Here is a 16,071-nt window from a genome sequence, read left to right as displayed (position 1 = left end):
TATGTGAGAATTAGGCAACAAACTCTTTTGCAGCCAATTTGTAAGTTGTTTATATTAAAAAGCCAAAAATACAAATTTTGAAAGCACATTATCTGTTCCGATAGTTGTTTATTGCTACTTATAGTTTAAAATATTTTAACCAAATGTATTTTGTTTATAACGTATTTATCGTAGAAACTTATTTTATAACATTAATTACGGCCGTCGTTAGAATTAACTACATTTACCTTTCAATTAAATTTGTTTAAAAACATGAATTCCCAATTACGTATATCAAGCGTTTTTAAGTTTGTTAATTAACATAACATTTTGATTTAAATTCATGAACATATAGCATCTCTTTAGCCAAACTATTGCAGATAAAAGAAACATGCAACATACCTAATGTATCACTTCGGTGGCTTTCAACGAGCATAAATTAGGAAACTGGTTTACCAAAACTTAATTCTATCAACTATTTTAATAACACTAGATTTTTATCGCACCTAAACCGTTTTACACCAAACAGTCACACTCACAATTTTTCTCCAACTGCTACAAATGCAAGATTGATGGAGGTTTTATGAGCAGGACGCCTCAAGAAAAAAGCCATATTGGGATAAAAAGATAATTACGAAGAAGCTAGAGAAATAGCGGAGCTGGTTTGGAACAGAGAACGTCTTGTGACTTCCAAGTAAGCTTCCGACTAGCTCATGTTTGCGATCTCAGCAGCGCTGGACGTCGCAGTCGCTCGCAGTAAACATTTGCACCAATCTGACGTGATGATGTGAGGTAGAGTGCAACAGTTCATTCCTCCAAGCAACATCAACATTTATCAGGAATATGACGCAATGATGTGAGGTAGAGTGCAACAGTTCATTCCTCCAAGCAACATCAACATTTATTATGAATCTGGCGCAATGATGTGAGGTAGAGTGCAACAAATCATTCCTCTGAGCAACATTAACATTTATCTTGAATCAAGCGGATTGTTGGGAGCCTGAAACCAACCCAAGCTGCCACAATAAGCAACAACACTCTGACGAAACATCCACCCGCGATAAAGCGTTTAGCGAGAAACCAGGTTTGCGTATTTAAATTAAAAGTGGCATCGACCAACTTTATAACACCATTTATATTTTACTGATTGATTAACCCAGTGGTTGGCAAACTGTGGGAGCCATTTTTGGTGGGCCGCGAGCTACTTTTTAGTATTTAAGTTTGTACGTGTATTCGTGGGCCGTACGATAGCCGTTCATTGCACTGTATTTTAAAAGTTTGAATTTTTATATTGTCTCAGCGTGGTTCAGGCCCGCGTGCCAAATGTGGCCCTGAGAGTGCCTGTCAAACTATGTTTTTTGCGAACTTAAACAATGTAAACGCAATTGTTTAGCGCTTCGCGCGTTTATTCTTCGTGTTATGGTACGTTTTACATTATGGCAGTGTTTTCGGCGTCAAGTCGCCTTGTAATATTTAACCTTTCTTGGTGTCAACAGCCTAACGCTGCGTGGACTTAAACTCCTACAAAATGCAATTTCTACCAAAAATATAGCTAGTTGGAAAATAGCTGTTTATATAACGTAAGTAACATTTATCAAAAACAACAAAGATTTCAAGTAATATATGCAGTTTTGTGCGAACATTACATGTGATTGCTAGCTGATATAGTGTTAATCTGTTACATGGATTGCGTTCGGTGAATGCACGGATACTTCGAGTATGCGTTGATTACCACCAGCCAATAGTAGCCCATAAAATTCACTGCATGATCAATGTGAATTCTGCTCCACGGCTTCTCTGGCATCATCCACGGATGAATGACTGCTTTGGTTGGTGCGTTCTGGTGCTGTGGACAAGTCGTACATCGCTGACACAATGACTGCATCAGCACTTTGATTGCATTTAGGTGGCCAGCCTTCCCTTGTAAATCGCACAACACGCGATAAGACAGAATCCACTTCGGTTTCCTTCTGTAGGGTGGCGCTATCGGCGGGCTTCACTTCTAAGCTTAATGTTATGATAGAGCAAACTATTGCGGGCCGTACAATAAAACATGCAAACTGAAAAAGTTGGGAAGCACTGGTTTAGCAAATTATAACATTTATTAATGTATTCTAAATCAAAGCTTATTCATAAAATGGACACAAACATTACTATCATCAAAAGCATTAAGTTTGTAGAGGACAAAATACATTAAAACCAATATTAAAAATTTGTGCCAATATGTTTTACCAACAATAATTTTGGATTAAACTTAATGTGATTGTTTTACCGGTTAAGCAAAAAAAAACTAGAATTAAAGTTTCTGGAGGTTAATGAGCGAACTCTAAGTCGAAAGACAATTGGGAACATTGTAAATCAATTATTGCGACGTTTATTAAGTCGTTCCTTGCGTGAGAACTTTGTATTGAATGTTGTAATGACGTGTTTATTGAACTTCTTACACGTTTATACATGTCTTGATATTGGCAAAGTTTCAAACTTGACTAGAAGAGATTTGCTGAAATTTCATCAACAAGTTTTTCTGATGATTCACTTACTGAACAATAGGATTTGCTAAGTGAAACCAAACACTGTGTTTTCTTTCAAAACTTCAATAGGTTTTAACAACAGCCAGTGTGACATTAAGGTTAAATCAATATTATGAATGGCCTTCGGAGTACGTAAACCGTACTCGTTGGTCAAAAAGCAGCTTCAGAAGGGCTAGATCACAGTTGTTGAACGTAAATGGTTACTTTACATCAGTCTTGCGATAAAACATGCACGTGGTTTATTATTCTTGACCATTGAACTTCAAAAAACAATTTAAATCAATTAAAGTAAGTTTCTGGTGGTATTTTTCTTCTTTTTGGTAATTTCAGGCTTCCATCACAATGAAGGCCGAATCAACATTGTACAAAAAAAACATTCATCAACCCAGCCCAATTTTTAAAAAAAAAGGATGATTTGTGTCAGACTTTCCAATTCATTTATAACTGTCACATTATATTGGCCAATATTATTTATTATAAGTAAGTTCTAGCACACTTTTTCAACACAAACAAAACCTTAATATTAACCAAAAATGCACGATATTTAACTCATAATTATTTTATTCTCTAATATTTAGTACTAATAGGTACAACTAATACAGCTTTGATGTGGTAATTATATAATATGGTATAATCAATAAAACCAACAATTAAAAAAAATAACTAGTACTTTGGAGCATAATGGTTGGAGGTTGTAGTAAGACGTAATAAGAATACCTACTTCTCTATGGGCTTTGATATTCTTATAACGTTAACTAAATAAATTTGTGAATAGAAGTCTAAACAATATAGCTACGCTACTACAAAAGTATCAAATGGTAAATGTATTTTTTAAACGGACAATTAATAGCTAAACCTCACCATCAAACTGTTTTTGACGCCAAAGTTCTGAATATATTTGAAAATTAAAATATGTTCGTGGTACTATTCCATTTTGTTTACGCTTTTGTTCATTTGCTATGCGGTACACATTATTGAGTTATACTTTTTTGTATACTGTGTATATTATTGTGTATGTTGCGTAGATATGGGTGTAACCAACAAAAACAATAATTTTAAAATATAAAATGATATAAATGAAGTAAAACATTTTCATAGTTTTAAAACTACGAACAGCGACCAAGTTTAAACTCACACTCAAACTTCTTTTGTGGCGGTAATCGATGATTTGATGAAGTTTCCCCAAACCTCCACCGCGACCGCTAATAGGTCTGTAGTACATAAAATATATTTTTTTTCAAACACATTCAGGTTAAGGAGTTATTTTATTCATATTTTACCGTTTCTGATTATTTAGATTATAAACTACAGCTGCATTCTGGGATGGTGTCATAGTTTAATGTAGGGCTGGGCTGCGGAGTTGATTTGAAATAACCAGAATCCGAGTCCCGGGTCTGATTTAGACTCTAAAGCCTGTATTTCACCCTATCACGTCACTAAAATAAAGTTGATATTCAGCAATCTAGACGGGTCTTATTTAATTCATTGACTTACAATACATGGTTGGAAAATATTCACCATATGTTATTCCACCTTTACAAACAGTTGGTTGCCATATCAGTTTCAAAATTTGGTACTGCGCATGCGCACGTCGGACTCGGGACTTGGCCTTGGTTTAATGTTTTCGCAAGCCAATTTATCACCAAAATACGAATAACAATTTAGACCAGAGAAACAGCGTTTTCTAAACCTCAGGCGGTCAAACTTTATTTTTTAACATTAGAGGATATATATAAAACATGGCGGTTGTATGTGAATCATGTGTAATTATTTTTTAAAACAACGGTAGCGCCATTTTACTATAGCCTTCTAAAATAGCTCGTTTTATTTGTTTTTAAACTTTAGTTCCATTTTATATTTGCGAATGTGATATAGCGATACAGATTACCGAAGATTCTTCTCAGTATAATTAAAACTTCTACATTATTGCGTAACTTACTCTCGTTTTAAAGCCACAGCATCATTTGTAATCAACAAAGCAGCGCAAAGCACAACAAGGAATGTCAGTTTGTTCATTTTTAACTTGTATCTAACTTTTACACTAAAATGCCTTTTTGAAACATAAAAATATTGTATCATTCAATGGACTAAAATACTTAAAAAATACTGAAATACTAGATTAGACATGAAGTCATTGGTAAGCGCATGATTCCTACCAAAATGTGTTTTGTCGCATTTATTTTCGTCCTAGTTTATTTAAGGCTTTTTACAGTCGTGAGCTTTCAGACAACTATGGAGCCAAAACAACCGAGACGCACTAAAATCAATTCCATCCACATTCAGTTTGGTATTTTCAACCAACGGCTCCAATGCTTTTTGTTAATAAACAAACACTTCTGGGTAATTGTTTTGCTTTTGCTCAGCTGGCTAACAACTTTTATTTGAGTGACCAAACCTATAGGCGGTCAAGGACAATTCACAGTCCATACATGGCCGCAATCTGTATATGACGCCTTGAGGCATTTTGTGCGTTTTTTTCCTGTTCTGTACCATTATTTTGTGCTGACCTGCGATGACGTTTTTATAAAAGGGATTTCTTGCACGCTTTCATTATTAGTCTTGATGTTAATTATTCAATTAGTGTCACCCCAGGGCGATATTCAAGGCATGGTCGTTTCGATAATTACACAATTTTTCGTTTATACTCATGTATTTTTTTATGACATGAATGTATGTGTTATTTATTGCTATGCGCGTAATTGTGTTTTATATAATTAATTCCTAGCAAATGTCATAATTGTGTCTGTATGAATATTTTCTAGCAAATGTCGTAATTATGTCTGTATGAATATTTCCTAGCAAGTTTTTTCTTCGCAAATTAAATCTCTAAAATATAAAATAGAGGCGTCAGTCTCTTTTATAACCACTTGTTGTTTAAGGCTGTTCCTTTCCCTAATCCGGTAACTTCATTTACTTTCCTATTTTGGATGCATTGCATCGATCGTGGGTGGGAGGCAAAAAAAACTTGAAACTTGATGTTGGCAAAATGTAGAGGTTTGCTGTAAGATATTTCACACTCTGAATGTTGTTATTGTTTTTTATATTGTTTGTTATATCTTCTCAATCTTATTTCGCGGCAACTCAAATGTTAGGTGTAAGTAAAACATCGAAGCATCGGCGACACAATCCTCTTCACTAAAACTTTTGAACCAAACATAAGATAAATACCACAAATAAATTGGAATTTAAATATTTTGAGCTATGTCTTCATATTTCTTTCACAGTTTTAAATAAAACTTGAAATTTGATGTTGGCAAAATTTGGTGTTCGACTGTAAGATATTTCACACTATAAATATTGTTAGGCTATTTTAACGAGATAATTATCTTTTAGCATAATTTTTTCCAATAAAACGATTAATCAATTCAAGGAAAGATACACTCACAAATATGTTCAACAACTGTGATCTAGCCCCTGAAGCTGCTTTTTGACCAACGATTACGTTTTACGTATCCTTAGTACAACGAAAGGCATTTCTATGGGGAACACAAAAAATATTTCCCACCATCAAAAACAAAAATAATTAATCCGTGTTAAAAAAATTATTTTTGTCCCCTTTAATAAAATAAAAATTTGTACCTCCCTCAAAAATATAAATCCCATCCCCTGTCGGACAATGTCTATTTAATTTTAAGTCAATTTGACCTTTCCTGAGTTTCTTGTTTTCGTGAGAGGTATCCGTGAATTTTAGGCGCACCTCATCAATCACTAGTTGCTTGGCATTTCTCCTTACACAAAAAGATCAATCTAAGCTCTGTCCAGTGGGTTTGACTTTTCTACTTTATTCTGCCTCATTTTGCTTGAATGAAACCGGGCAACGGCGAACTATAGTCGCTCCTAATTTATCAATTACTTGCCTCACAATATAAGTTTATCGTCAGTCAAATTTTACCTTAAAGGCTCGGACTAAATACGTCCTTGGTATTTCACAAATAAATTGACTTGGACTTAAGTTATGTTACAAATAATTAGACTAGAAGTAAAGATATATAAAAATGCTTATTTACGACACTGGTAATCGGAGTTGTTAACCAAAGTGTTCAACCTCCTATTCAAGTTGCCTACTTCAGGGTGAATGACAAAAACAATATCGGAATGATGCAATGATGGTCACAAAATGCTTGAAAGTCGATAAACATACAAACATCAATAAACCATTGACATAAGTGTTGGTTTAATTAATTATCATTATTCTTGTGCAATAGAGCGAACAGATTTTACAAAACATGAAATATTAGTAAGTTGTGTAAAGTAATGCGATGGTTAGAATTAGCTTCGCTTTCATTTTGATAGATGACGAATCTGTGAAGATAATTGAATATATTTAGATCACACACAAAACATATTGTTACTCCATGGAGTAAAACAGCACAAACATAGATATATATATATATACATCACATAAAGCACGAATGTCAGTGTATTTTACACTTCTTCTAAATTTAAATTGACAGTCGATAACAACACACATCGGTGGCCACTCTTTGACCTAAATCAGTGGATAAACAAGGAAATAAATCTTTGTAGTGTACGTAAAGTTGCTCTGCTCTGAACTTCACATTTAACTTACTATTTGTCGTTATATGAGGATGCTTTTTCTTGTTTGAAGTCCATCACCATATCGTCAATGTTCTAAATACATTTGAAAATTTAAATATGTTTGTTGTATTATTCCTGTTTGTATTTACGATTTTGTTTTTTATTACATTTGGTGCACATTATTGGGTTGTAAACTATTGGATACTGTGTGTAATATTGTATATTGTGTAAATGTGGGTGTAACTAACAAAACAAACAATTTTAAAATATAAAATGGTTGAAATCAAGTAAAAAGTTTTTAATACCAAAACGATATAATAGAAATCCCAAAAAAATTTTTAATAGTTTTAAAACTACAAACAGCGACCAAGTTTAAACTCACACTCAAACTTCTTTTGTGGCGGGAATCGATGATTTGATGAAGCTTCCCCAAACCTCCACCGCGACCGCTAATAGGCCTGTAGTACATAAAATATATGGTTTATCAAACACTTTCAGGGTTAAGGAGTTATTTTATTCATATTTTACCGTTTCTGATTATTTAGATCATAAACTACAGCTACATTCTTGGCTGGTGTCATAGTTTAATGTAGGGCTGGGCTGTGGAGTTGATTTGAAATATTTCCACTCCCGAGTCCCGAATCCGACACCGACCAAGAAAATACATTTCGTCGAGTCCCGAGTCTGATTTAGACTCTAAAGCCTGTATTTCACCCTATCACGTCACTAAAATGAAGTTGATATTCAGCAATCTAGACGGGTGTTATTTAATTCATTGACTTACAATACATGGTTGGAAAATATTCACCATATGTTATTCCACCATTACAAACAGTTGGTTGCCATATCAGTTTCAAAATTTGGTACTGCGCATGCGCACGTCGGACTCGGGACTCGGGTAGTTTTACGTTGCCTTATTCAAGTCCCGATTCCCCAGTCCGACTTCGCAGCTCTGGTTTAATGTTTTCGCAAACCAAATTATCACCAAAATTCGAACTAACAATATAGACTGGGGGATAGTGTGTGCGTAATACTTAAAAAAACGTTTTCTAAACCTGAGACAGTCAAATTTTGTTTTTTAACTTCTTCAGAGCAGATATATAAATCATCTTTTAAGTTGATGGTATTGCCATTTTACGGGCTTTTAAAATAGCTGGCTTTATACGTTTTTAAACTTTAGTTCCTTTTATATTTGCGAATGCGATATAGAGTGCCGAAGATTCTTCTCAGTAAATAAAACTTCTACTTGATTGCGTAACTTACTCTCGTTTTCCTTTTAGAGCCAAAGCATCAGTTGTGATCTACAAAGCAGCGCAAAGCACGACAATAAATATCAGTTTGAAAAACTTTAAACAGTTGTACAATTATAGGTTAAAATTATTGTCAAACTCAAATATTTTTTTGTGTTTTCTGATTTAAATAATTGTTTAAAATAATAATGTGTTCCTGTAATTAATTACTTTTGCTTCACTGGTAAAAATAAGCCGAAACGTCATTTTACAATAATATTACTTAGGTGCCACAAAATTTTTTTTTTTGAATGTATTATAACAAGCTTCCTAAAGATTACTGAATTTTGTACTGTAGCATATAGCCTACTTTTACGTCACTATACACGTGACCATTGTCCACTGACGTGTGACCGCCGCACCTAGCGAATTGCTTTTCCGCATTTGACAATTCATTCTACTTTATACGTCTTACTGATTAGCGGCTTGAATCACCGCTCTGTTTATCGCTGTATTTCTGAGATTTGTGAATATACTCTAAGAGCAACTATCTACTGAGTGGATTGTCTTTGCTTAGAGTACAAGAAGTTAAGGACAGGTATTCTAGCGGCCTGGTCCTTTGGAGTCGGATTAAGAACTTGTAAGAGACTTAGGCAGCCGTCGGCCCTCGTCTATAGGGTCAGCAGCCTTCTTATAGCTCCCAAGAACCCCTCTACGCTTCATGTACCCTGCTTAGGTTTGCCGTTGATTATTCTCGCTTAAAATTCTCGTAATTTAGCTGCTTTCAGCGACAGTAACTTTCAGCAACTGTGCTAAAATAACATCTGTGACGCCATAAAATCAAGATTATTCAAGTTGCAATGACGTTTTTTATTTTAATCTTTTTGATATATTAATTTATTCTAGATTAATGCTTTTTCGTAAGTTGCCACAAACATTTTTAGCGATACAACTATTTTTTGATTAATGTGAGTGAAATTGTGTTAGCGGTTGATCAAAGTAAAAAAAAAATAACATTTCTGATGGTTAATGAGAGGTCTGGAAGTCAAAAGACATGAAATAATTTAAGCTCAGACAAGTTGGAACGTTATAAGTCAATTAGTGTGGCGTTTATTAAGTTGTTGCACGTTTTAGCAATCTCGCGTGCGAGCTTTGTTGTGATTGTTGTAATGACGTGTTTACCGAACTTCTTGCACGCTTATCTTGGTATTGGCAAACTTTCAAAAATGGCTGCAGAGATTTGCTGGAATTTCATCAAAGAGTTTTTTTGATAAATCATTCACTGAACAATATGACTTTCTAAAAGAACCAAACACTGTATTTTCTTACAAAACTTCAATTTACAACAGCCAGTGTGACATTAAGGCTAAATCAATATTATGAATGACTTTTGTAATGTTGATACCGTAATCGTTTGATAAAAAGCAGCTTTAGAAGTGCTAGATCCCAGTTATTGAACACATTGGAAACACATGGGCCGATCTGGTTTAGTTTGTAGAGTTTTAAAAAGAATAGCAATGTTGTGTAGTGACTTAAAACATGCACATGGCTTAGTTATTCTTGGCCAGCAAAAAAACAATTTAAATCCCTTTCTGGTCGTTTGTTAATTTTTTGAGCAGAAACGCTGGCACAGGGGCTGGGAAACTACGTAAAACAAGCGACTCCTGCCAGAAAAGAACATTTTCTGATACTTGTATCAATTTTTATTTGTTTTTTGTTTTTTATTTGCTAGTTTAGCTGGAACAGCTACAAATTTTACAAGTTTTTTTACCTAGTGAAGTGATTCCCTATTTTCTGTCTAATTTACGGGGAATTTAAACTTGGGCCTTAATTTATTGCGCTGGCAAAATAAATAAGTCAAAACAAACAAAAAAGATATGCGATTCAGTATTAACTTTACCAGGCATATCTCGAGCACTCACAATGCTTCAGTAGGCAGAAAATGCCGGAAATTGATTCCATCAATCACATATAAATGACAGTGTAAAGTCGAAGAATTTCTAGCCTCTGTAAGTCCAGCTCCAAACTTAATTAACTGAAAGATCAACTTATTTTTGAAAAGCGCTGAATATCCTATTTAAACAACAATTTCATATTGAACAAAAATTAGTAACGGAGTGTTGCTCTTCTAGCGGTATTATATAATTGCTTTAAGAGCAACACTCTGTTATATATTATGCCTGGCAGCAATAGCTTTATTTTTAGTAACTTTGTTAGCCCAAAGTAATATTTTAGTTTCCAAATAAATGCAATTTATCTATTTCCATTAATTATGAATAAATATTCTGCGAATTCACTGATTAATAAAAATCCAAACTGTAGCAAGAGTAAATCAATTATGCCATGCAACCGGGATTTAATTTTGAAATCTATTTATTCGACAGGGAATAAAAAGACTTTTGAATGACTTTAAGTTAAGCGATGGGGCATCGGTCTGGCATCGGCCATTTTTGTCGAGGTTTGGTGCTTCCTAGTTGACCGGAATTCGACGGGTTTAGGACTTATTCCGGTTTAGTCGTTGTTACGACTATTAGGCATTAGTCGTATTTTGGTCTTATTCCGAGCATTCAACTTAAAATGTAAGGAGAGAAAAGTTGAATGTTCACCTACTTTCTAATTATTTAACAAATCAGTCGTTTTAAATTAAACTAACTTAGTTAGTCATTGTCATTCCGACGTTGATGCAAAAAAGAAAAGAAGAAATGTGAAGCAAGAAAAAGAATCTTAAATCACCAAAAATGGTAAGTTTAACTTAAATTAAAATTTCAGTATTTTGTGGCCTAAACATTTATTTGTATTTTACAGATTCGTCATATATCACAATGGAAGTGAAAGCTAGATGGAGAAATAATATTCTAATCTTAACAACTAATGTCTACTATTTAGTGAAATTACATAATGATGAAAAATTACAATAAAAAAAAATTCTAATTTTAAAGCTATACCAATGTTTTTTATTTTAATTACCTCATTACCTTATATCATATAGCGACCATTATTTGAAAATGGTTACAAAACTTTTACGGTTAATGCAATGGTTCTTAACCTTTCTGGAGTTGTTAACACTAAAATTAATTTTGTCTTTAATTAACCCCTTTTGAAATAAAAAAAAATGTAACCTGAATTAACAAATAAAAAACATTAGAAAGACCAATTAATTTGAATTCATGCAGGAAGCTATGATGTCAAACGAACTATAAAACAAAAAATATGCGCGCGAAGGGCGAAAAAAATTTGGCAAAATAGTTCGACAGGCTCTCAGGATACATGGAAATTCATAGCAGCAACAACTTAAAATAAAATACAATGAATTTTCGGCTTCACGCGGCCCACAACTACATGATATGTTCTAGTAAACCTTAAACAGTGAGTCATTGAATTGTCACTCGTAAATAATCAACTTCAATGCAGTATTAAAAAAGCAAGCAGGGAAATATTAAAACCTCCTAAAGCAGGGGTTTCCAACCTGTGAGCCTTTTTCGAGGGGGCCATGAAAAAAATTAAAAAGTAATATTTTTATTAGTTTATTATTTAATAGAAATAGATTTCACTATAAAAAAAATAAATAAATTAAAATTTAATGAACTCTTGAAGCTACAAGAAGAGACAGCAACCTGATTGAGCTTTGAGAAAGATAGTTTGACAACATTTAGGGTAAAACTAACCAATTTTTACCCTAACCTTCATGACATTGATGTTGCCTTTCCCATTAATGCATCGCTGTGGAAAGACAAAGCAGCGTAGTGTCTTGATATTCAATATGACACGCGTCTGGCTCTTTCCACCACTCTACTAACAATTAAGACATTGTCAGAGCAAAAATAAGCTCAGTCATCACATTAACTGAATATGTAATAACTAATTAACGAACTATCATGGTTATTGTGCGTTGTATTCACATTATTTTGTCATTCTAACTGTCGGTTACTGTATATTCAAAAAGTTGAAAAAAATAAGGGGGTCAATGATTTCTCAAAAATTTCAAAGAGGGCCACGCTGTAAAAAATATTGGGAACCCTGCACTGTCTAAACCAGTGTTTCTTAACCTTTTGTACTTGGGGGCGTACCTAGAGACGTATAGAAACGCGGCGGCGCAACTTTCGAGCGAAGCGCGCGCGAATTTTTTGAGGTGTACCTCTATTTCTCTTACATTGCTTGCCATTTTTTATTATATAGGCTTTATTTGTCAAATAGTAGCCTACAATTAAGTGGAATGTCAAAAAATGAACATACAATTTAGGTACATTATGTATATATATCTCTAATTTGGTTTGATAATAAATTTCGAGTAAATCAACACCATCTTGAAAATGATGTTTTGCTATGAACTTGTATCATCATCAGTTATAGAAATTCGTTATCAAGCTCAACATTAATGAACAATTTTAGTAATTGCCTCAATTTTCTCGGAATAAATATATATTAAGGTACGACAAGACTTGAGATATGGGAACGAGCTGTTGAGCTTGGTTTGCAAACTCCGCAGATAAAACAGTTGATTGATGATCATCCATCCAATTCAGACTATGAACATCCTTTGTGGCATTACCATGCATTTTTATCATGATTTTAACTTGCTTTAGCATACAAGGACTATGCAGTGCACTTCATAGATTTGTTTGTATCATGTTCCTTACATTTTGGTTTTATTTCATCAATGTTTTTCGTGTTTTTATTAAAGGCTACACCTTTCATCTTTCATGTTTGTATTTCTGTATATAACATGCACTTAATGAGATTTAAAAAAGTTTCCTCACGGTTTTAAAGCGTACTACAAACTCTGTAAATTAAAGCAAGTCTTCCATATTTATGTTTCATACTAAGTTTTCCAACAAAAGTTTTCATAATTGTGTGTTGACAATGTTATCAGCTGATTAACTATTGAAACAATGTGGATAAACTTAATTACTAATTATTAATCACAAACTTTTTTTTAATATTTTGCAAACGGTGCCAAATCTGAACTTGGTATATATTCACCCCTTGAAATATAAGTTGTGACGTCATGCTGGAGTGAAACGCTATTTTAACGGGTAAGATTCAGTCCCTGTTCAACTCGTCAATTTTACAAAAAAATGCTTCAGTTTTGGTTACGGTTCGGAAAAAAATGGCCCAAAACCGGTTCATAAAGTTCCGGTTCGGATTCGGTTCGACTCCCTGATTCAAATAAACAATAAAAATTAAATCCATTAAAAGACTTTTCTACATTTTTTTACAATAAAGTCGAACAATGATTTTGTTGATGAGAAATTTGGTTTATTTACACAACGAAACAATAATTCACGATACAATGGATGATGGCCGCAAAAGCTCTGAAAACTGGGAAAATCAATAAATGTGCATTGAAATTGGCTATTTAGTTTTATTACTAAATATTTTGGAAAAAATTCAAACGGTCAATAAGCATTATAGTTAGTTTGTAATAATATTTTGTAGAGATTTATTGACCTCCATAAGCTTGTGAAAAAGAATCTATAAAGATTAGTTATTAGAAGGAATGTTTGATTATTCTTTGTACAATGTTCTTTTCTTTGAAGATGACGAATCTGTGAAACATGATTCAGATAGTTAAATCACAAACCAGTGTTGGAATGACTTAAGTTAACGACTAAATGCACTTAAGTTACTGTTTTCAAATGACTTGACTTAAAATAATGTAGTTATATAACTCAACTGTGACTTAAGCCGTTTGAAAATGTCTTGTTTACAACACTGGCACACACACAAAAAATAATCATGATAAGAGCACACAATACCCAAAATACATTTTAAGAAATTAAAGACCACAAAAAATAGTGTAGGCTATGTCCTTTTGTTTAAAATGACATCGGCCACGATAACGGATAATTAATTATTAATCACAATGTGGACTAAACTAAATTAAGTGTCCGTACAACGTAATGGTTCTCAATAAATTGTGTTAAACTTACCATTTTTTGTTATATGAAGATGCTTTTTCTTGATTGAAGTCGTTCACAATCTGATTATTTTCCTCCTGAAGGAATTTGAAATTATTTTACATTATTATTATTAATGTTTAATCAAGTATTAATGTGTAATGTATAGATGTGGGCGTATCCCAAAATTAATCAAATAATGATTTAAACAACGTATTTTATTTTAATCCTAGTAAAATTACAATTGTTGTGTCAAACCAACAAGCAGCAACTCAATACTTTATTCGCAAAAACTTCTTCTCACCCTCAAACTTCTTTTCGCCTGAAAACATCTGATTCTCTGCAGTTTGCCGCCGCCGCCGCCGCATCCGCCACGGTCCCTGTACAAAAAAATCATGCAACAAGACATAACTTGGACTTTTGTCAAATATCTTTTAAATGAAGTGTTTGCATTGAATACATTTTATAAAATTTTGTTATTGATCATACTTTTAGCACACAACACAATTTTAGGTAATCTTTTTGTTATTTTTGATTGAGTTATTGCTCATAATCATACGAGTTTACCAATTTCAACTTAATAAAAACTGTGGCTATTTTCTAATCGAACTGGCGAGTAATATGTTTTCCTATATTCAACGCCTGTTTGTTTATTGGAACTATAGTTGTACATTCTGGGCTTCGGCCAAAGTTTATTTAGTTCTTACATTTTATCAAACTGTTTTAAATAGTTTGAATTTCTATAATCTATATATCATCATTTATTAGGTTTTTTTTATTTATTTACGTAAACTTACCCTTGTGACGTCACAGTATCAGTTGTGATCAACAAAGCAGCACAAAGCACAACAAAAAATGTCAGTTTGTTCATTTTCAACTTTAGTCTTACAATTGAAAAACAGGTATTTAAAACTTAAAACAAAGTTGTGCAATCAATTTGTTCAAATTGTTGTTTAACGCAAGCTACATATTCTTGGACCTTTCACAGACAATATATTCCATCCAACTGTGAAAAACCAACAACTGCTGCGCCTTAAATCAAGATTGTTAAAGTTGCAATGGTGTTTTTCCGTCACGTTTCGGCATTCTTGCATGCAAGTATTGCCATTAATGTTGAAATCACGTTTTCCGGAACGGTGATGTCGCAGTAGAGTGCCAAAGATTCTTTTCAGTAATTAAAACTTTTTATTGCGTAACTTACTCTCGTTTTCCTTTTAGAGCCAAAGTATCAGTTGTGATCAACAAAGCAGCGCAAAGCACAACAAGAAATATCAGTTTGTTCATTTTTAACTTATTGTTAACTTTTACAATAAAAGACCTGTATGAAACATAAAAATATTGGATCATTCAATGACAAATTTTCAAGGACTAAAAAATACTGAAATACTAAACTAAAATGTGTTTTGTCGCATTTATTTTCGTCCTAATTTATTTAAGGCTTTTTACAGTCATGAGCTTTCAGACAACTATGGAGCAAAACAACCGAGACGCACTAAAATCAATTCCATCCACATTCAGTTTGGTATTTTCAACCAACGGCTCCAATGCTTTTTGTTAATAAACAAACACCTTAAGGTAACTGTTTCGCTTTAAAGGCAACCCCATTAAAGGCAACCCCATTAAAGGCAACCCCATTATCTTAGGGTTCATTCGAAACTTACAAAAATGCTACCTACTTCTTTATGGGCTTCGATATTCATTATACGTCTAACTAAAACCTCCAGCCATTATCTTAAGATTAATTCGAAACGTTAAAAATGCTTCCTAATTCTGTATGCGCTTTGATATTCGTTGTACGTCTAACACTCACTTAAACTAGTACGAAATCAAAACAAGATTCTAAGCAGAATTGCCTCGTTACAATTTGAGGAAATATTCGCCAGCCACAAGTCACGA

Source organism: Ascidiella aspersa, chromosome 6 (genome assembly GCF_963924565.1).
Source record: "Ascidiella aspersa chromosome 6, kaAscAspe10.2, whole genome shotgun sequence".
Taxonomy (NCBI): Eukaryota; Metazoa; Chordata; class Ascidiacea; order Phlebobranchia; family Ascidiidae; genus Ascidiella; species Ascidiella aspersa.
The sequence above is the reverse complement of the archived record's forward strand: the minus strand, read 5'-3'. Positions refer to the sequence as shown.